The sequence below is a fragment of the Papaver somniferum genome, unplaced genomic scaffold (genome assembly GCF_003573695.1).
Source record: "Papaver somniferum cultivar HN1 unplaced genomic scaffold, ASM357369v1 unplaced-scaffold_114, whole genome shotgun sequence".
NCBI classification, from domain to species: domain Eukaryota; kingdom Viridiplantae; phylum Streptophyta; class Magnoliopsida; order Ranunculales; family Papaveraceae; genus Papaver; species Papaver somniferum.
Genome location: NW_020620381.1, coordinates 4,819,159 through 4,841,510, shown reverse-complemented (window position 1 = coordinate 4,841,510; position 22,352 = coordinate 4,819,159). Strand labels below are relative to the sequence as shown.

The following is a 22,352-nucleotide window of genomic DNA, read 5'->3' as shown; positions in this document are numbered from 1 at the left end:
TTTTTCTAAAGTTTAATAATCTGTAATTCTTGATCCATTTCGTTTCTTATCTACTTATCTTCTCTCCATACCTATTACGTACCATGAACTATTTCTCAAGCATGCGTCATCACATGAGATCGAGGAGAAATGGCAGAAACAGAAATCATGACAAAATGGAAAAAAGAGAGATATGAGAAACTAAATCAATTAAAATTGATTTGCGCGTAGTCTTGTATAGGGTCAATTTTTTTCATAGGTTTCATCTTCTTTCCTGTCCCGACCCGACAAATCTTAAAACCACAGCTGTTGATTTAATGATTTATCTTCTCCCTAGAATAATAATATTTATTTTTATTTTAAAAAAACTTGAGGAAATTAAGAAAATAATTAACCAAGGTTAACTAAATAATTTATCTACCTTAGGACACCTTCTCATCCCACTACCACTACTTCTTTCATCACCACCACCATTATCGTCATCACTCAACCATTCTCGCCAACACTCACCACTATTATCCCCACAGCCGATACACCACCCCCGCCCACCATAACAACCACCATCAAAGCCTACTAATTTTATATAAAACAAATTTATTATGTATTGTATTAATGAAAATATATTTGTTTGATTAATTAAAGAAACACTTTATTATGAAATATTTATCAATAGAACATTTATTATTGAAAGTTAATTAAGCTAATCAATTTACAGCCGTAGATTTAGTTTTCCCAAGAATGAATCCAGAGTGTCCTTTATCTTGCGTAAGTTGTCTATAAATCAGATTAATCTTACAAAATCTGTTAGCTTCAGGAATTATTTTTCTCCCTTTGTTGATATAAATTATTACAAATTTATATAGATTTGTTTTTATTTCTTTTCCTAAAGTTTAATAATTCGTAATTCCTGATCCATTTCATTCTTCATCTACTTATCTTCTCTCTTTACTTATTACCATGAACTAATTCTCAAGTATGCGTAACCACATGAAGTCGAGAAAAAATGGCAGAAACAGAAATCATGACGAAAAATGGGAATAGAAAGAGTTATGAGAAACTAAATTACCTATTATAATTGATTCGCGTGTAACCTTGACCCGACCCGACAAATCTTAAAACCACTTCTATTGATTTATCTTCTCCCTAGAAAAATATGGCCTTTATATTTATTTTGATATAAAAAATTTAAAAAACTAAAAGAAAAACAAATTTTAAATTAATATCAGACAAAGAAAATTAACCAAGGGTAACAATATAATTTCTCTATCTTAGGACACCTATCTCATCCCACTACAACTACTTCTTACACTATCTCCACCATTAATGTCACCACTCCACCATTCTCACCAACACCCACCACCATATCCCCACTGCCGATCCACCACCCCCGCCCACCATCACAACCATCATTAATGCCTACTGATTTAATATAAAATAAACTTATTATGTACTGTATTAGTGAAAATATATTTATTTGATTAACTGGAGAAACTTTTATTATGAAATTTCAATAGGATATTTATTATTGAAAGTTAATTAAACTGATCATTTTACAATCGTAGATTTATCACTAGTGGAAAACAGACATTCCACGACCCTCAGAACAGATCATATATAAGAGTTAAACGACCTGTTCTAGGGTTCTCTGAATGGGTCGTGGATAAACCGTTTTTTAATTGTACGACCCCATACGCGTGGGTCTCTGAACAGAGACTGTTTCTTACGGTAACTAGATGCTGACCCCGTGCGCGTGGGTCGTAGATTTGAATTAGAATAAAAAAAAAATACAGATTCAGATCAGCTGAAATGCCTGAATCTGAATTAATCTGACTGACATTGAAGTCAAACTAAAGTCAAGTAAAATTAAAGTCAAACTGGAATTCAAATGCAACTTCAAATTAACTAAAATTCAAATACAACTTCAAATTTGACTGAAATTTATAATCAAACTGAAAATTTTAACATTCATTCATTTTATCCATTGGGTTTAAAATTACACAAAAAAAGAGGAAATTTTGAGTTCAGAACAATATATGTCCAAGCTAGCTAGTAAGTTCAAACAACAACATGCTAAACTAATTGATAAACCAATAGACGATGTTCCGACAACGTGTGACAGGCAAGAATTGAAATGTTAAAACTGTAGAGTTGATGCCAAACCAAAAGAAACATATAAAAAATGCTTTGAGACTATCATGCCTCTCAGTAAGGTGTAAGCTCCAAAGTAACCAGGATATCAAGAGAACCTACATATCAAAACACAACAATTCAGAATCTGTTAAGGATACGTAACAGTCATGAATATTACAAGCTGCAAAGATGAACAACTTACTCTACAGTTAAGCAAACAACCTAACAACCCTTGTTACCACTTTCCATGACGAATCTTAGTACACCACTGCAGGCCCTAAGCACATAAACTTCATTACTGATGCATAAAGAGATGGGTCAGTTATTGCTATTTTTGGATTGATTGGCAAGACAAACTAAATGTAGATGGTTCCAGGGAAAATAAATCCAAATTTCGCACAAGAGATAAAGGTCAAGGAGAAACAAATGCGTCCATTTCTGAAACTTACATGCAGTAGAAGGGGAGGTGTTGCACTATAGATTTGGCTATTTGTCCAAAAGCAACCAAAAATAGTCATCTCGGCAGCTGTTACAAACACAACACAAATTTATGAACGCCCATACCTATAAGTACCGATACTTTCAAGGTTTGGATGGAACAATTAAGAATTGACAAAGGATTTATTGAAAGTTAAGATACACAATGAAATTACTGTGTATACTTCTTTACAATAAGGGAAATTCGATACGAAAAAGGCTTCTAGGCCATTGAAACTAACCTTTATCAAGATCTGTAACTTCAAAAACCTACAATTGGAATTTTACCACCAAGTTCCATAGAGACAGGATGCTACACAGTCACATACCAAATGAGAAGGCTCGAAAAATATAAAAAAACTTAACATAATTCCAAGGTAAAGCTATAACATAACTTAACCAATTGAGATGCAAAGGCCATCACCTTAGAACCAGTTGCATAACTTCTGATGAATGCAACCTGGTTAAGGGACGGATTATCTTAGTGCTTATTCAACATGAAATCAATAATACCATAGATGCAGAGATAAAACATCAAATATTGATGAAGAACAAAACCTTCTTTTACTGTAGGACTCTAAAACAGGACATAACCGAAAACAGGGAACTGAGACAAACTGATCCAAGCAGACATGTAATTTACCAAATGTTACACGCCCAAGACTTACCAAATGTTAAACGCTACAAGACAAGGACAAGATATTCACCTCTACCAATAACCATTATTGCAACCAATCTAACTGCATGTGCTATACTGAGAGGGGTGAAGAACCTTTGATTCAATCACGAAGAACTAAGTAAGTAAGCTGCAATTAGATTATATACCAGCACAATCTTTAGAAAAGAATTTAATGTGTGCAGCGAAGAAAGCCCCCATACTTGACTAAATCCCAGTATGATCTGCAAGCTTGAAGCTACAATCAGGACTCCTTGAGTTTCCATAATACTGTGTAAAAATCTCTGCACCAACAAATACTCATCAGCAACATCACAAAATATCATCAAGATTTGTAAATCCAGGGTTAAGCAATTGCACCTTATTGATATAGCATAAAAGCAAACAGGGAACTCAGAATATTAAATTACCTCGATGTAGTTTAATCTCTTCTCTTTTGTTGGGGATCAGCCGCTTATCGCCAACAGTAAAGGTAGTTCAATCAAACATGCACATAACAGTACCCAGAAGACTGTTGTCACTCGTCGCTCCACAATGTCCAAGTGTCTTCTCCTATTATGATTTTCCTGCAACAGAAACTATCTAGTATTAGCAAAAGTAAAAAGAATACACACAATACGCGAAACTTGCAGACCAGTCAAGGACAAGCTATTCACCTCTACCATTAATCGTTATTGCAGGTATAAGCGGTATCCATGGTACTTGTCCAAAACTAAGAAATCTAAACTGATCGACCTTTTTATTCAGTGGCCTAGCCTTGAATTTTGGAATCTTTTCTAACTCCTCAAGCTCGGCGGCGCTTTTCACGTTGTAAGAGTGAACGCGGTTATTTGTTTCAAAGTCAGGTATCATGGGCCTTGTAAGAGTGAGTTTAGGCTACTTCTAAAGAAGTCAAGCCACATCATCCTGGATTAAAGCAAAACAACCATCAAAGATTTCAAAATGAGTTCTAATTGATATATATTGATGATAAAAAATGACCAGCAAAGATTAAATTCTAAGGAGAAAAATTAAAACATAAAAATGCGGTGAACCAGTTACCTTTTCGTCATCGTATTTCTTGGCCTCGACTTCCTTCTCCTCCTTATTTTTGGATCATCTCTTTCCTTGTTTGCTTCAGATGCTGCTACATCACTCTGCAACCAGAATATAACATTAACCATGAGATCGATTCTTCTTATCCTAAACCAACATGCCTATGCATATGTAAAAGTGGAAAACATCTAAGAACAAGCCCTAAATACTCATGATTGATACAAGACATAAGCTAAAGACAAAAGAAAAGAAAAATAGGATTCACCTTAATCTCCACCATTACTGTTTCCATCATGGTAACCAGTAAGATGCACTTTACAACCACTGCTCAATAATTTAAAAACAATTTCATCTTCCTACAGATGAATCGATTCGGTCAACCTTGCTTAAGGATTTTCACATTGAGGAGCTTGTCAATGTGAAAAGGTCACATGATGCAAATAACATTCCTTACAAAGAGTAAAATGTTGAACTAAGCTATAAGCTATGAAATATGTTGCTTGTGTTGGACAATGGAACACTCACCTATTATCAAATTCATATAATAAAGATGCAGAATAACATTCTCATAGCAGAAGCTAAGGTGAATATTTAGGCATCAGATATGAATATTTATCATGATTGACAGACAAAGACCTTAACGTTTATCAGATTTGGACACTACATATGCACATAGATGCACATAGGGGATCCACAGATCATTCATTCCCTAAAATCATTCACTGAAAACAAAAGCGAGACCTTAAAATCTGTGGTAATGATATATAAAGGTTAAACTTCTCATTTTAACAGTTTGAAATATCATTTTTACATACCCATATGATGCAAGATTTCTAAATTTATTAGTGTCAATACCGAGAATAAAAAATTTGATACAAAAATGTAACAACTAGTCATACTGTCTACACGGTTTTTAGCCTATACATATAACAAATTGAGCATCTTAAGTAATAAAATCATAAGCAGAAATTAGCGAACCATGTTAGATACGCAATATTTATGGTATATACAATGAAAACCAGCTATAACTTGAACTAAAAGATGACAAATTCACACAAAAATTACAAACCCATCCAAATATATGATACCTAACACAGTTCCAATCAGTTTTTTCTCAGAGTCTTAACATCACTTTCACAAGCAAAAGACTGCAAAAATACCTAAGCATATATACATCTCGAGTCAACCACAAGAAAATTTGTAATATGACGGATAGAGAAGGTATGACCTGCTAACCAAGAAAAAAGGTGGGACTGATATGATGTATATGAACTAATCAATTACTTATATTATAGCAAAGGATATCATCAGTACTCACAAGTGACAACAATAAAGGTGGTAGTCTGTAGATATATAGACTTCATAAATCTCATTTTTCCTTCAATAAGAATATGCTACTCAATTACGAAAGCAGTTTCCTATGTTAAGTAAAAACCAGAATATATTATCTACCATTCCAAGTATCTATGTACCAGAGGATCCTTCCATATCAAATGAGACAAAATCAGTAAGCAACTAAATCAATTAACAACTGAATCTAAACAAACCCAAAAATCAGATAAAACTTTCACATCAAAATCAGTTACAATTAAACATATCCATCCATTACCTAGACCCTAATATAAAATCAAGTTGAAAGAAAAACCTAAATTCTGTACCTGATGAAGTTTGTAAAATCAAACCCTAATAACCGCGACAAATTGAGAAATCAACCTGAAATCAACATGAAATCAACCAATAATCGAAACATGGTTAAAACCCAATAAAGAGAATCAACCAAATCAACAAAAAGAAAAGATCAGTAAAAATAAGATTTGAGGATTTAGTCTGAATTGAACAAACAAGAAAGGGGTTTTAATAACATTGATCCTATACTTTGAACTTGCTGAAGCTTTACGGGTGCATCCACTGAATTGAATCAACTGATTTGCATCAAAAAAAAGAAAGAATTGATCATGAAGATTTGAACCGGATATTAGAATTTCACCTTCACATCAATATGACCACGGTGTCAACATTTGGGAAGTTTACGTTTCCGTTACATACTGAATTCTAAAGCACCACAATTGATCTGATAAAAAAATTTCTCAAACCCAAATAAGTCGGGATATTTGGGGTTGAAATTTGAAAGGACTTTTTTCGAGAACCTTGCTATGAGAATTTTGTTAATAATTTTTGTCAAACGAGATCCTAACTATGAAAACAAGAAAACTGATATGTTAATCGCAATCCAAGCAGAGGCAGAGAACAAGGAAAGAAGGCTGTGCTTTGGAACAATCCGTGCAACCATTAGATGCAAATCTGTTGGAAGTTGAATTGGAATTGGACTGGATGCAGACGAAGTGAAAACCGGTCCATACCGACCCATGCTCACCCCTCGGATTTGCAACATAAGGAATAATATACAATAGCCCAACAAATCCTTGCCAGTCAATTCATTCCAGCAAGCCATTGCATTCGCAATGACTTGCTCAGGTTCATATTCCACCCATTTAAAAAACACTTCCTCCTAGATCTCATATATCCACCGTCGTTTCACACATGGATATATAGGCTGCAAGTGCAGGTGACCGACTCATGGATACATAGGCTGTATACGGGACACAGTGAAACGTGCACTCACCCACCGTCTTTTGTTTTTTTGGGTCCAAACATGTACTCATCAATAACGACTTCTATTTCTACTTTGTTACTTCTTCTTTTTCTTATCCTTCTCATTTGCGTGATCATGTTGCACTAGTTTTGAAATTTCTTCTTCTTATAAGTAGTAGTACCAGTGCATGACGAAGATATATAGAAACTGATTCTGCAACCAATACCAAAAAAAAAAAAAAAACATTTATTCGTTTATATATTTTTTCTTCACCTTTCTTATTTATATTGTCCACAGATTAAACACTATCCACACAACAGAGACAGGTTGCTGATCACCATGGAAATGACTAGTTTTCTTGGAACCATATCATCAAAGTCATTCACGAAACCCATCATTAACAGCAACTTCTCCGTTTCATTACCAGTAAACACATCTCGACGCGCACTCACCTTAACATGTAAGTTATCTTTAACATTTTAATTCCTAAGTTTCGATATTCTGCTCCTTCATAGTTTTGCTTGTAATCTATAGGTTTTTCTTTTCAATATGAAAGCTTGTACATCATGTGGTTCAGCATATATACAAAATGACGACTTCATATTTGGGTCATGGTCAAATCAAGATGACTTGGAAAGACCATTGTAATCAAATTACTCATTAGCTTCTTTCGTGTTTGTTAATCAACAGTTTTCAATCCCAAACCTTCTTCACAAGCTGAGAACAACAACAGCATGCCAGCAGTTCATGCTGATTGGAGGTCTTTAGAGCCAAGCTGGTCACTCGCGAACGATCATCAAAACCACACGGAACATCAAGTTTGACGATGAATTATAAACCCGTTGAAGAACATCAGGAAAATGCAACAAATGAAGACTCATGGGCGCACATTCTGCAGGAACCCGAACAGGGTTGTTTGCTTATAGCCACAGAAAAACTCGATGGGAGCAACATTTTCAAAGCAACGGTGACCTTAATCCTGTCGATCGATTCAAATTTCTCCACGGGGATTATACTCAATAAACCATCATCAATGACAATGTCAACCGTTATAGATACAATGGATGGACCGTTATACTTCGGTGGACCATTAGATAGAAAACTGGTTTTGGCAAGTCTCAAGAAGAATAGTGATGATGATCGGATGCTAGCCAGTAGTGGGTTTTTCGAGGAAGTGATTCAAGGCTTGTATCATGGGACCAAGCAAAAAAGTTTGTGTTGTGTAGACGAAATGGTTAAGAGAAGTGAGATTGGAGTTGAAGATTTTAGAGTTTTTGAAGGGTATTGTAAGTGGACTAATAAAATACTAAGAGATGAGATTAGAACCGGACACTGGAAAGTTATAGCTTGTAGCCCCAACACATTTAGTCCACTTAATTCTGAAGAATTTAAACACAGCTATGGAAACACTTAATTTAATAGGCTATTCATCAAAACAAGTTTTCCATGGGTTGCTTTTTATTTGAGTTCGTTTTTGGGCACATTCTTGAGTGAACCTCTGTTCCACATCTCCATAAAAGAAAATTTTGGTTTAATTTGGTTATGTAAAGGAAAATATTGTTAATGTGCGAGCCGAGTAAGAAGGAAAATTATCATCTCCTAAACCTCAACTTGTACCACTTAAACAAAAAAATTGATACTAGCCACCCTTATGGGAAAACTGCTGGGCCTATCCATAAGGAATCATAACAAATCCTTGCCAGTCAATTTAATCCAGCAAACAATTCACTGCATTCACAATGTGCACAGCAGCACAGGTTCCATATACGGCGGTCTATTTATTAATCCAGCAAAGCATTCGTTGCATTCACAATGACTTGCTCAGGTTCCATATTCCGCCCATTTACAAAACACTTCCTCTAGTCGTACACAATCAAGGACTCGCATATATCCACCGTCTTTTCACACATGGGAAGGTTCCAAGTATAGGTAACCGACTCGTGGATATATATGTACATAGGCTGTATACGGGACACACTGAGACGTGCACTCACCAAATTCCGTCTGTCTTTTGGTCCAAACGCCTGTACTCATCCGTAACTGTTGGAAAACGATTAATAAAAAATAATTTTTTAAAGTTTTAATAAAAAATATAATTTATTGTTTTCTTTTGTGAATGAAACTTATTAGTCCCACATTGTGGAGTTTCCAATTTTTAGTAGTTTTAAGAAACCATATAAACCTTTTAGTCCCACATCGGAGAATTTTTCTTCTTAAGTTGTATTTGTCAATTATATAAAGAAATTCAGTAATTTTGTAAAATCCATGGGAAAAGGGTTGCTCTATATTTAGAGGGACCCATAAGGGAAAAAAACATTTTATATTGTTTTCTCAAGTGTTCGAGATTTTCCTTTATGGTTTTTTTTCGGAGTTGTCAAGCTCAAGTTGAGCATCTACTACATATATGCTAGTAGTAGGTGTAGTATGGTGATTTATCCTGAAGATATCCGTCCTATGAGGGCTATAGCATCACTCTTGAGTGTATCCGGGCGCTAATGTTTTAAGGGCAACGTGTTGAACACGTGACTCACTCTGTTTTTCCAAAGTTTTTCCTTGTTGCAGTTGCGGAGATATGGCGAGCTCGTCGGTTTCATCAAATCGATCACTTCCATTATAAAGGAGCTAAGTATAAATAACTTTTTCTTATTTGATTTTTCCTTGTTTTTGATTATTGCTTCCAACAATCTTAAGACATTAGAATTTTTAATAATCGAAAACGGTTAGTTGGTTTGTGAATCATGGATGTTAATTGTGGAGTGGAAAAACAAAAACGAAGTTTTGGTCAGCTATAGAGTTTCGAGTTTATGTCTTAACCTGGAAGGAATTTCGATGAACCCTTTTGACACAACGTAGTAGACATCCTGATAGTTACCCACGTAAAGGTTCATAATTTTCGGAGTTGTAAAAGTATTTTTTTGATATTTTACAAAACAGAGAAATGTTCCTGAAAAATTCTTACGGGCAGAATTTTGTTGTTAACTAAAGTAGTTTTTATGGGATAACCATGAGTTTTTTTTTTTGATATGGTGTTTCAAACGAAGTTTATAAATCTAGATATTATCTTTAAAACTCATATTTTATCTGAACTAAGGTTTGTGAGATGTGATGTATTAGGTGATTGGGAAATTACCGTGTCCGTGGTCAGAGTATAAACGGAGTTTGTGACATGAAATTGAAAAGGAACATGGTTACCAGGCGCATGTGGATGAACACAAGTCTTTCAAAGCTGACAATGGAGAGAACATCAAACACAACTCTAAGCGTAGTCTTCATAAGAAAGGTATGTTTCGTAAAACTGAATCCGACATTACTTTAGTTAAGGGTGATCGTTATGTTTGTAAAATTCCTGTCCATACGGCAGTAAAGTGTAGACAACATAAAACCTTAATAAGTAGAAAGTTAATGCTAATTTAGTTGAAACAAATTAGAACGAGTTCATTGACATGATGTCGGAAGTTATTTTAATAACCAATGTGAGAGACTGGTGGGTGGACTCTGGAGCCACTAAGTATGTTTGTTGAAACAGAGACCTGTTCACCTCTTATCAGAGGATAAGGGATGTCGAGAAACTTTATATGAGTAACTCATCTGCGACAGAGGTTGCATAAAAGGGAAAGGTCGAGCATAAGCTCATATCTGTAATATTCTCATACTGAATGAAGTTTTCATGTTCCGAGCATATGAAAGAATCATGTATCTTGTTCTCTTGAAGATGGTAAAAGATTGAAGATCTCAATTAAATGTGGAAAACTTGATATAACTAAGGGCATTGATTTTTTAGGCAACAATTATAGGACGTAGGTTCTATATAAGTTTAAAGAAAAATCTGATGAAGTGAACATAGTTGATTCTTGTACTTTTTTTTGTGTGTCTTTGAATGTTTTGCATGGTAGATTTGGAACCGTAAAATTATAATTAAATGCATAAACTGCCTAGCATAGGCTCCATACCCAAATTTAGTTTGGATCTTGAACACAAAAGTGAAATGAATATGGTATAAAATCTTTTAGCACAAATGATCAGAGTAACTCTAAGCCCTTAGAATTAATTCAGTTAGGCCTAGTTGACATGAGTTCAACTAAAAACCACTATGATAAAAGATGGTTTATAACTTTCGTGGATGATTGTACGAGGTACTATCTTGTATACTTTCTTAGGGATAAGGATGATGCCTTAAAAGCCTTAAGATGTACAAACTTGAAGTTCAAAACCAATTAGAAACCTTGAACATAACAACTGTATCCTTAAGAAGATGATAATTGCCATATTGATTAGTTCAGGATTACCTGCGGCCTTGTGGGAGGAGGCAGTCCTCTTAACTAGTATATCCTGAATATAGTACCCTTAAGGATCAGATGAAACTCCATATGATTTATGGAAAGGTAGATGACCTTCTTATGAATGCGTCAAAGTGTGGGGGTGTTTGACTAAGATTGTCATTCCTCTTCCTAAAAGAACTAGATAGAAACCAAAAATGATTGTGTCTTCATATAGGTATGCTGAGTATACTTCTACATATAGATTTTTGGTTGTGTGTTCTGATTTTTCATACTTTGGTGTGATTTTTCTGACTTTGTTGTGAATACTATTACATAATCTAGGGATGCTGAGTTCTTTGAACATGTTTATTCTTAAACTGTACCTCATTAGAGATGTGTTGTTGATCCCCTAGATTTATTTTCAAATAGTCAGAACTTATCTTAAAGGAAGATGAAGTTAAGGTTGAGCCTAAGAGAAGTAAAACAATTAGACTTGAGACTTCTTATGAAGCCGACTTCATAACATGCCTAGCTTAGTCTAAGCCCTGGACTTGTAAAGAAGCCTTGATATCTACTGAAACCCCATTCTGGTAAGAAGCTTCATTTAGTGAAATGGACTCAGTCCGTCGGAACCTGACTTGGGAGGTTTCTAGTTTACCTCCAGAGAGTAAGACCATGAGATGTAAATGAGTCTTTAAGAGGAAACATTAGGTATATGGAACTGTGGAAAAATATTAGGCTAAGTTGGTAGCTAAAGGCTATAAACTAAAAGAAGGTGTATATTTCCTTGATTCTTATTCACATGTGACGAGATTTACTTCCGTTGAGATGCTAATTGTTATTGCTGTCATAAACAAATTAGAGATACATCAGATGGATGTTAAGACAGCTTTTCTAAAATCGTGAATTAGATAAAGAAATTTACATAGACCAACCTGAGGACTTTGTAGTGAAAGGTTATGATGACAAAGTTTGTAAGTTGAACAAAATTTTGTATGGTTTATAAAATAAGCACGTAAACAGTGACATGGAAAATTTGATCATGTGATAATGTGTAGTGGATTTAAGTTAATGAATCTGACAAGTATATTTACAAGTAACTTGTTAAGGATGCTGTGTGATTGTATGCTTGTATGTTGATGATATGCTTATACTTGATACAAACATAGATGTGATTAATTCCACTAAAAACATGCGCTGAATGAGAACGTTGACTTGAAAGACTTAGGCCCTGTTGATGTAATCTTAGGGATGAGGATTAGAAAATAATCTAACATATGTAGTCTTAGTCATTCTCATTATGTTGAATTTGTTTAAGAGATACAATCAGTGTGATTGTAAGCCTGCTTGTACTCCGTACGATTATTCTTGTAGACTCAAGAAAAAGGTTAATGGAGTATCTTAACTTGAATACTCAAGAGTTATAGGATGTCTGATGAATTTAATGAACTGTAAGAGTCCATTGCCTATATTGTGAGTAAGTTAAGTAGATATAATTGTAGTCCAGAGCAATAGCATTCAGATGCACTGAGTAGAGTATTATGGTACCTAAAATACTCTTACCTTTTATTTTATTTATGAAGGTATCTTGCTGTCCTTGAGGGACTTGTGATGTAAATGGATAGTGACTCAGGAGCTAAGTCTACGAGTGGATATGTTTCACTCTAGCATGAGGGTGTTATTTGGAAGATTTACAAACAAACATATATTGCTCAATTCATTATGGAATTGAGAGTATTGAGTTAGTAAAGAACGGAGAGGGCCGAGTGCCTAAGATGCTTTTTTAGAGACATTCCTCTTCTCATAGGCCTGTGCCAGCTATATCTATACATTGTGTTAGCCAAGCTATAATAGCTAAAGCTGAAAATAACTAATCTCAATCGGCGTTATTTCCATTGATTGGATAAAGTCCAAGGAGAATATCGCGCAACCTTGACGAAAGGTTTATCCCAAGAGATAGTTAGAAATGCATCGAGGGGGAAGGGGCTTAAGCTCATAAATTAAACTTGCCATGAAGGATACTCAACCTTGCTGACTGGAGATCCCAAGATCAAGGTTTCGAATGAGACAACTAATTTGTGGTGGGTAAAGGTAAACACTATCAGAGAATTTTATTCTCTGTCCCTTCCCTATGGTGTAGACGTGATAGTGTGACTGCATGTGAAGGATGACTTTTAAGAAGTCTTAATGAGTTCTATAGTTTCAATTTAAGATTGAAGTGGGGTGTAGCAGTAACACTCTTTATGGAAACTCACCTATCTGAATGAGGAAGTGGGCCGCTTCCTATGAGAATATGAGCTTTGATTCTCTAGAGCATTCTGAGAAACAGGATATGTCCAGGGCCAAATTGGACAAAACGGCACGAGCTTGGCAGCAATCTTGGAGATATCACCCGTGGTTGTTATCGCGAATTACATCAAATGCTAGCAGTTCAAGACATAGTTCACTGTCTCTAGCAAGTAATTCCGGTAATATCTCACTAAGCAAAGGTTCAAGACCTCATGGACACCTCTGCCTAAAATGGTATTTCCTGCGCTTTTTATGTGATTTTCGTTTTGATGGTTTTGGTATTACTGGAACTTAGGACCTAAAGGTCACTAAGGGTTCACTAGTTCATGCTTTTTCACTTTGGTGAAAGATACCTATAGTCTCACCATGTGAGAACTAAAGATGAAAGCTCTCAATACTATTATGATTTATGCAATCCATAGTATGACCCTGGGGTCAACACACTTTTGTGTGAGGGAGAGGACGTAGAAAACTAGTATGATTTCAACACTTGCACGATCAGTCTGTTTGGATCGTGAGGTTGGGATGTTGATTTACCAAGATCTATCTTTATTTGTTTTATTGAGTTTTCATTCATGTGGGGGATTGTTGGAAAACGATTAATAAAAAATAATTTTTTAAAGTTTTAATAAAAATTATAATTTATTATTTTCTTTTGTGAATGAAACTTATTAGTCCCACATTGTGGAGTTTCCAATTTTTAGTAGTTTTAAGAAACTATATAAACCTTTTAGTCCCACATCGGGGAGTTTTTATTCTTAAGTTGTATTTGTCAATTATATAAACAAATTCACTATTTTTGTAAAATCTATGGGAAAGGGGTTGATCTATATTTAGAGGGACCCCCAAGGGAAAAAACATTTTATATTGTTTTCTCAAGTTTTCGAGATTTTCCTTTATGGTTTTCTCGGAGTTGTCAAGCTCAAGTTGAGCATATACTACATATGCTAGTAGTAGGTGTAGTAGGGTGTTTTATCCTGGAGATATCCGTCCTGTGAGGGATATAGCATCACTCTTGAGTGTAGCCGAATGCTAATGTCTTAAGGGAAACATGTTGAACACGTGACTCGTTCTATTTTTCCAAAGTTTTGCCTTGTTGCTGTTGCGGAGATATGGGGAGCTCATCCGTTTCATCAAACCGATCACTTCCATTATAAAGGAGCTAAATATCAATAACTTTCTTATTTGCTTTTTCCTTGTTTTTTATTATTGCTTCCGACAGTAACAACTTCTATTTCTACTTTGTTACTTGTTCTCTTTCTTATCCTTCTCAATTGCGTGATCATGTTGCACTAGTTTTGAAATTTCTTCTTATTATTATAAAGTAGTGGTACTAGTGCATGACCAAGATATACAAAAACTAATTTTGCAACCATTACAAAAAAAAAAACAAAAAAAAAACATTTATTATAAAGTAGTGGCACTAGTTTTGCCATTCTTTTATATACTGTCCACAGTTAAATATTATCCACACAACAGAGAGAGGTTGTTGATCACCATGGAAATGACTAGTTTTTTGGAACCATATCATCAAACTCATTCAAGAAACCCATCACAAACACCAACTTCTCAGTTTCATTACCAGTAAACACATCCCGGCGAGCACTTACCTTAACATGTAAGTTATCTGCAACATTTTAATTTCTACATTCCAATATTCCCATGCTTCATAGTTTTGTTTGTAATCTATGAGTTTTTATTTTCAGTATGAAACCTTTTATTTTGTGGTTCATCATGCAGCGTTATTGCTTAATTACCTCCAAAAGTGCACTTCATATTTTGGTCATGGTCAAGTCAAATTGACTTGGAAAGACCGTTGGTAATCCTGAGTTAAGACTAACTTCTTTTGTGTTTGTTAATTAACAGGTTTCAATCATAAACCTTCTTCCCAAGACGAGAACAATAACAACAGGCCAGCAATTCATGCTGATTGGAGGTCTTTTAGAGCGAAGCTCACTCACGAACGATCATCAAAACCTCTCGGAGCATCAGATTTGGTGATGAATCATAAACCCGTTAAAGAACGTCATGCACATGCAACAAACGAAGATTCATGGGCGCATATTCTCCAGGAACCCGAACAGGGTTGTTTACTTATAGCCACTGAAAAACTCGATGGGATCAACATTTTCAAAGCAACGGTGATCTTAATCCTGTCAATCTATTCACAGTTCTCCACGGGGATTATACTCAATAAACCATCATCGATGACAATATCAACAGTTATAGATACAATGGATGGACCATTATACTTCGGTGGACCATAAGATGAAAAACTGGTTTTGGCAAGCCGCAAGAAGAATATCAATTATGATGATGAGATACTAGTGAGGAGTGGGTTTTCGAGGAAGTGATTCAAGGCTTGTATCATGGGACCAAGCAAAAAAGTTTGTGTTGTGTAGACGAAATGGTTAAGAGAAGTGAGATTGGAGTTGAAGATTTTAGAATTTTTGAAGGGTATTGTAAGTGGACTAATAAAATACTAAGAGATGAGATTAGAACCGGACACTGGAAAGTTATAGCTTGTAGCCCCAACACATTTAGTCCACCTAATTCTGAAGAATTTAAACACAGCTATGGAAACACTTAATTTTAAAGCAAAAAACATTAAATTTTGCAGAGATGAATTCTCGTAGTCACATGGTTGTACCCCACTTACATCCAAGTGAGGGAATTTTTTTTTCTTCTTTCTTTCTTTCTAGTTCGCCTAATTACTTGGACTTGTAAGTAGCATGCCACTTTTTGTTAATCTAAGGATGCTTAATGCATGCACACATGAAATCGGGGGATTTTCTGTTTGCACAAAATGGAAGTTTCATCATTTACCATTCATGTAGTGTGCAGAAAATCACCATTCTTACTTTCTTTTTTTAACTCGGCAAACATAAGAATTTTATTGGAAAAATTACCACGACCCTGTGAAAAAGAGATTTATGTCCATTGAATTTTATCATGCATATATGATCGGATTTTTATCAGTACATACATTCAACAAGGAAAGAAGAACACCATTCTTTCTTTTTTTGGGGTCCGTAAATATAAGAAGTTTATAAAGAAAAACAACACCCTATAAAAGAGACATTTATGTAATTTCTATAAAGAAAAAACACCACCACTCTGTAAAAGAGATATTTGTGTTGATTGAATTTCAGCATGGATGAAATGATTTCTTGTGCAGTAAAAATAATGCTCATTTCACTCTATTCTATCCTACGAAGAAGGGGTAATTGGGCTCCTATTCTATTTAATCTGTGTGGATATTTCCAGGGATCAAGAGGAACAAAACTATCCATATCCTAAATTTGTATGTAACTTAGACTTAAAAGACCCATGTTAGTTTAAATGGGCTCCTATCCATATCCTAAGTTGTTGGCCTATCTTTTAACGGTAGGCCAAATTTTATTTTTGCTAAAAAGTTGCAATCTACTCTATGTCTAGTATAACTAGGGGTGAGCATGAACCGGTTTTTATTTCATCCGCATCCAATCAAATTTACCACGGATTTCAAATTTGGCATCCTCATCCATTCCAACATCCAACGGATTTGCACCCAATAGATTCATGGATCAACGGATTGGGTGCGGATAATCCAACGCATTTGTGTTAGTTAAAATTTACAATGAAAAAATAAAACCAGTATAGACTTCTTATCGAATCTACATATTTTATATACATATATAAATATAGAAACGCCATGGCCAACACTCCAAGCAAACACCTTAGAAATTCCAAACTATCTATATATTTTCTAGAAACTATATAAATGTCCTTAATCTAACGGATATAGATGTCCAACGGATTTTCAATGTTGCATTTGGGCCCAATCCGTAATCCATTGGATTTCAAAAGAACGATTTTTTGGGGACTACTCAAAAAATGTGGGGGACTACTTTGTGATACAAATGTCCACCCTACACTATAAGGGGTGTCCTAAAAGATTAGAGAAGACTAATCTTCCCTTATTCTAATTAAGGTTATAACTAACCCTAATAACCGACTAATCTAACCCACTACCCACACTAATCTAACCCACTAATTAAAACCTAAATTAAAACTTAAAATCAGTTTCAAAACTGATTATTTTCTTTTCTTTTTCATCATCTTCTTCTTCTCCTCTTTTCCTCTTCTTCGTTAACATCGACGCTAATCGTCGATTCGAAAAAAAATTATCGTCGATTAATCAATCTTCATAAGCAATGCGTGCCAAGAAAATACCCAGACTTCCAGGATTGAGTCCGGGACTCCCACATATAGTGAATCTCCCAAAAGAATTGCTAATTCAAAAACAACTCGAACCACCGTTCAGAGGCAAAATCAATCATCCAACAACAACCAAGAAGTCTGATTCAAGTGAAATGAAAATCCGTGGGTAATTTCTTTCATGCCCATTCCTTATGATTCATTATTTGTTGAAGAAATTGATTAGAAATCATGAAAACTCATTGAAAATGGTAGTTACAGTTGATAGTTCGGCTAGGAGAATTTTAAAAAACCCTAGTTATTTTGTAACCGAACTTTCATACGAAGAACACTTTGGAAATGTCGCAAGTTTTATGAATTTTTAGGTTACCGAACTCCCTAGTTAGGTAAGCTCGCATGAAAAATTTTGCGCGACTGAACTCCTTCTTTGTATCGAAATTAGAGTTTTGTGTAGTCGATAAATTTATATAGGTACCCGAACTTTGGTAATATATAGTTCGGTGTGCTCTCAAAAAAATATTTCGTAACCGAACTCACTTTGTCCTTTGAAAGAATGAGTTCGATTTTGTCGATAAATTTTTAGGCTAACCGAACTTTTGAAATATGTAGTTCGGTTACCTCTATAATTTTATCAGGTCACCGATCTTGTGAAATATGTAGTTCGGTGACCTCGCAACTTTTATACAGATAACCGAACTATAGTATGTTAACTCCAGATGTTGTGTTTACTTCATTCTTTAGATCTATTTGATTTGATAACACAATATTCTCTTATGTTTATCTAATACTTTGGTTTTTTTTTCATTAGGAACAAAGGAAAAAGATTGAGACGAAAATGTGGTGCCACAAATGCTAAACATGGAGGGGGCTCATTACCGGAAGTCAACCAAGATAATGTTTGTGATGTAATACAAGATGTCAATGAAGAGGTGATGGAGAATACAATTTATAATGTTATTGAAGAAGAGGATTATGATGAAGAAGAGGAAGGAAATGAAGAGGTTGAACAACACGTTGAAAATGTAGAGGATGAAGAACAAGGACAGGTCAAAGAAGGAGAAGGACAAGAGGAGATGAGGAGGAAGAGGAAGAAGAGAAGGAAGAAGATGAAGAGGAATAAGATGAGGGAGAGGATGAAGATAAGGAAGAGGAGGAAGAGGAGGAAGATCAAGAAATTATTCATGTTAAAGAGAAAAAGAAGCCGAAGCCGCCTAGTGCTAGATACTCACACATCCCCCCTGCTAATTTTTGTTTTCCACCAGTGGACCCAACTTATGGTACTCCAAATGATGGAGGGGAAACATTGTTTGGCTACAAACACTCATTTGATGCGAAGATATATACGACAAAGGTATTCTTTAAGTTCATAGTGTTATGTTCTTTTCGTATTAATAGTGTTTTGTCAAGTATCAACAGTGTTATGTTCTTTTCGTAAGATCATAAGGATGCAGTTCGTCTTATTAAACGTCAAAAGGCGTCCACATGGGATCTTTTTTGGAGTGTGAAGAGTTTGTAACGAAGGTTAAAGAATGTGCGTTATGGAGAGCTATTGAATTAGCACATGTGGAATTTGACGTTGTTGCCGTATCCGCATTTCTCGAGAGGCATTATCCCGAGACATATACTATGCATCTTCCATTCGTCGAGATGGGAATTACTCCCGATGATTGCCATAATATCATCGGCTTACCAGTGGAAGGTAAATGTCTTCGAGAAGGCTATGATCCCTCAATGTCTTATGAAGCTCTTGAAAAATTGTCTCTAAAATGTCTAGGATGGGATGCAAGAAAGTCTCAATGTGAGTTTAGACGTTCTGTGAGGTCCCCTAAATGTGGCGATGAGTATAATCCAAGAGAGGCAAATGGAGCATCGAAGAAGAAGCTGAAGCAATTCAAGTTGGTAAAGTTGAAGGCAGCATTTGGAGAGATAAAAAAGAAGGTGGAGAAAAGAAAGTTGGTGATGGACGGGGAGACCCTTAGGAATCATGTCACCACTTATTGGTTATATATGTTAGGAACTGTCATTTTCTCCGACACTTATGGAAATAGGGTGGATGCATATTATCTACAACTTTTGAAGAATCTCGATGGAGATGAACAATTACTCTTGGGTCACTGGTGTGCTTGTTTTTGTTCTATAAGAGATGAGCAAAGGGTCGAGGATTAAGTGTAACCAAATTGGAGGTTACTTAACTCTTGTTCAGGTGAGTTTTTCTACATTGTTAATTAACAAATTATTCGCTTAATTTTTCTGCGTCCAATTCAATTTTCATGTACGTGGATATTTTCGTATTTTCGCATAGGTTTGGATTTACGACCACTTCCCTAAATTGGGATTGGCTAGGGAAAAATACCTTTATCTCTATGTCCAACCTACAGCAGGAAAAAAGTTGTTTTTGGATGCACAAAAAAAGTCTGAAAAAGAGCAGTTGACTTCGTTGAAGGAGACATTGGATGCACTTACGGTGAACGATGTGGTATTTCATCCATACGCCGTACCCAATGATGTCTCTGTAGATGAAGACGACTTGAATGCTTTCTCTAGGATCACGCCTTACTATGGACCAATTTGATATCCTAGCGTCTATGCAGTATATAATCCAAGGAGAACACATAAAACACCAGCTTATGTGGTGAACTTGGTCGGTGCGGATGGAACGAAAATCAAAGCCACGGCCATTTGTCACAAAGACACCTCGAAATGGGACGGTGACCATGTAGCTTTCCAAGTCCTTAACGTTAAGCCTGATACTATTAATCCAATATGTCACTTTCTTTCTGGGGATAATATTGTTTGGGTTGGCAAGAAGAAAGAAAATTGTGGATGACTATGAAGTATAGTGTATTCTATATGTGCTCAATAATATCTTGCAACTGCTGAAAAATGTTCACTAATGAAGAACTAGAGGCCTTTCAGAATATTGTTTATGTCCCTGTCAGATCACGCATTATTGAAGAGTCAGTAGTCTCCTTCATAGAAATTAGCACATTTCCTACTTCCAATTATGCATGCAGATTTTCCCCCTTAATCTGCAATGGCCGTACTTTCTTGTCCCATTCTTCTAGGTTTGAGTGGGAATGCCAACTCTGTTTACATATCGTCCAATTAGATGGGCCTATTTTCTCGACCTGAGGAGAAATTCTCATTTGGAATTGGGGGTGAGCATGGGACGGTATGGATCGGTTTTCACCTCGTCCATATCATTCAAATCTAGCTCATCCGCATCCCATTCAATCAACTACGGATTTCAAATCTAGCATTTGCATCCAATCCAGATCCAACGGATTTGCATCCAATGATGCACGGATGAACGGATTGGATGTGGATAATCCAATGGATATGTTTTAAAATAAAAATTTATAATAGCATAAATGACATCTTTTTAAAACCTAAACATCATATATATATATATATATATATATATATATATATATATATATATATATATATATATATATTATATATATATATAAGAGTGCGACAGAGAACACCCCAAGCAAACAATTCCTTCCAACATACATCAGTTCACCATATACTAAAGTTCCCATGTTACCATACACAACACTCCAAAAGAAAGGTCTTTACAGTTAGGACCATCTACACAGTATACAGAAGTTCCTGAAAATATAGGGGGGAGCTCAAGAACGGGCACCTAGCTCAGCTGGTCATCCTCGTTCCCCAGAAACCAACTAAAATCTACAAGCATACCAGGTGTTATATACTGCACGCACCGCCAAAAAAACAAGTCCTTGTAGCCAACACCAGTTTTACCATATATATCGCATCGCCAAAAAACTAACACCAATATTACCATATAAACCGCGTCGCCGAATAACCAACACCAATATTACCATACACATCAGTCCAAAATCGTAACTTCTTCAACATCCTGAAGCATTTCCAATGCAGCTGTAGTAAGACAAAAACATAAGTAGAAATTAGATTATCAACTGGACATAATAAATCTCTGACAAGTAGGTACAAGTAGGCATAGTGGTGTATACATCTATTTGATACAGATCTTATACATGTAATTTATGTTTAGTTAAGTGTGATCTACATGTGAAGTTGAACAGAAAAAACGTGGAACCTGGATATGTATAAACGAGTTGTCTTGCAGTGACTGTACGAGACAAAAAGAGAAAGATATGGAAATTGAATACTAGGTTAGAGATTCCATAAAGAGAGCGAGAAGACATAAATAATCATGATGAATAAATCAACTTTGCGTCTGTGATGTTGAGGTGAAGGGACAAGGACAAACATTCATCAACAAAAATAATCTTAAATCTAATAATTTGATATAAACAAGTTCAAGTTGTTTGATTATGATACCTGAATCCAAGCTTTCAATCTCCTCGTCAAGTTCAACTACATTTGGCTTAACTTGAAGCCAATTCCGACCGCAGATTAGAGCTTGTACTGTCTTCGGATGTAATGAACTACGATACTTGTCAAGGACACAACCACCAGTAGAGAAGGAAGATTCAGAAGCTACTGATGTGATAGGCATTGCTAAAACATCTCGAGCAATCATGGAAAGGACCTTATATTTGGTAGAATTAATCTTCCACCAATTCAAAATATCAAAGCTGTCATCTTCCACATCTTCACTAAAACCAGATAAATAGTTCTCCAACTCTGACTTTCCGTCAGACGTTCCTTGCTGTTTTAGAGATTCCTTAAACTGAGAGGCTAATCTTTTTCGAGGTCG

The 22,352-nt window shown here is 35.4% G+C and overlaps 1 long non-coding RNA gene across 5 annotated transcripts; it reads right to left on the bottom strand.

Annotated features, from left to right (window-relative positions):
* Positions 1–1,893: 1,893 nt before the first annotated feature.
* On the bottom strand, positions 1,894–6,478 carry LOC113328963. Of its 5 annotated transcripts, none has more exons than XR_003349663.1 (11): positions 6,285–6,478; positions 5,956–6,010; positions 4,304–4,398; positions 3,919–4,168; positions 3,673–3,828; positions 3,412–3,546; positions 3,011–3,046; positions 2,829–2,899; positions 2,559–2,635; positions 2,312–2,407; positions 1,894–2,225 (listed from the first exon to the last, which is right to left on the bottom strand). It is a non-coding gene; the product is annotated as an uncharacterized LOC113328963 (long non-coding RNA). The 5 variants fall into 5 exon arrangements; XR_003349661.1 differs by having other exon boundaries at positions 6,173–6,303; XR_003349665.1 differs by having other exon boundaries at positions 2,312–2,386; positions 6,173–6,303.
* Positions 6,479–22,352: the final 15,874 nt, after the last annotated feature.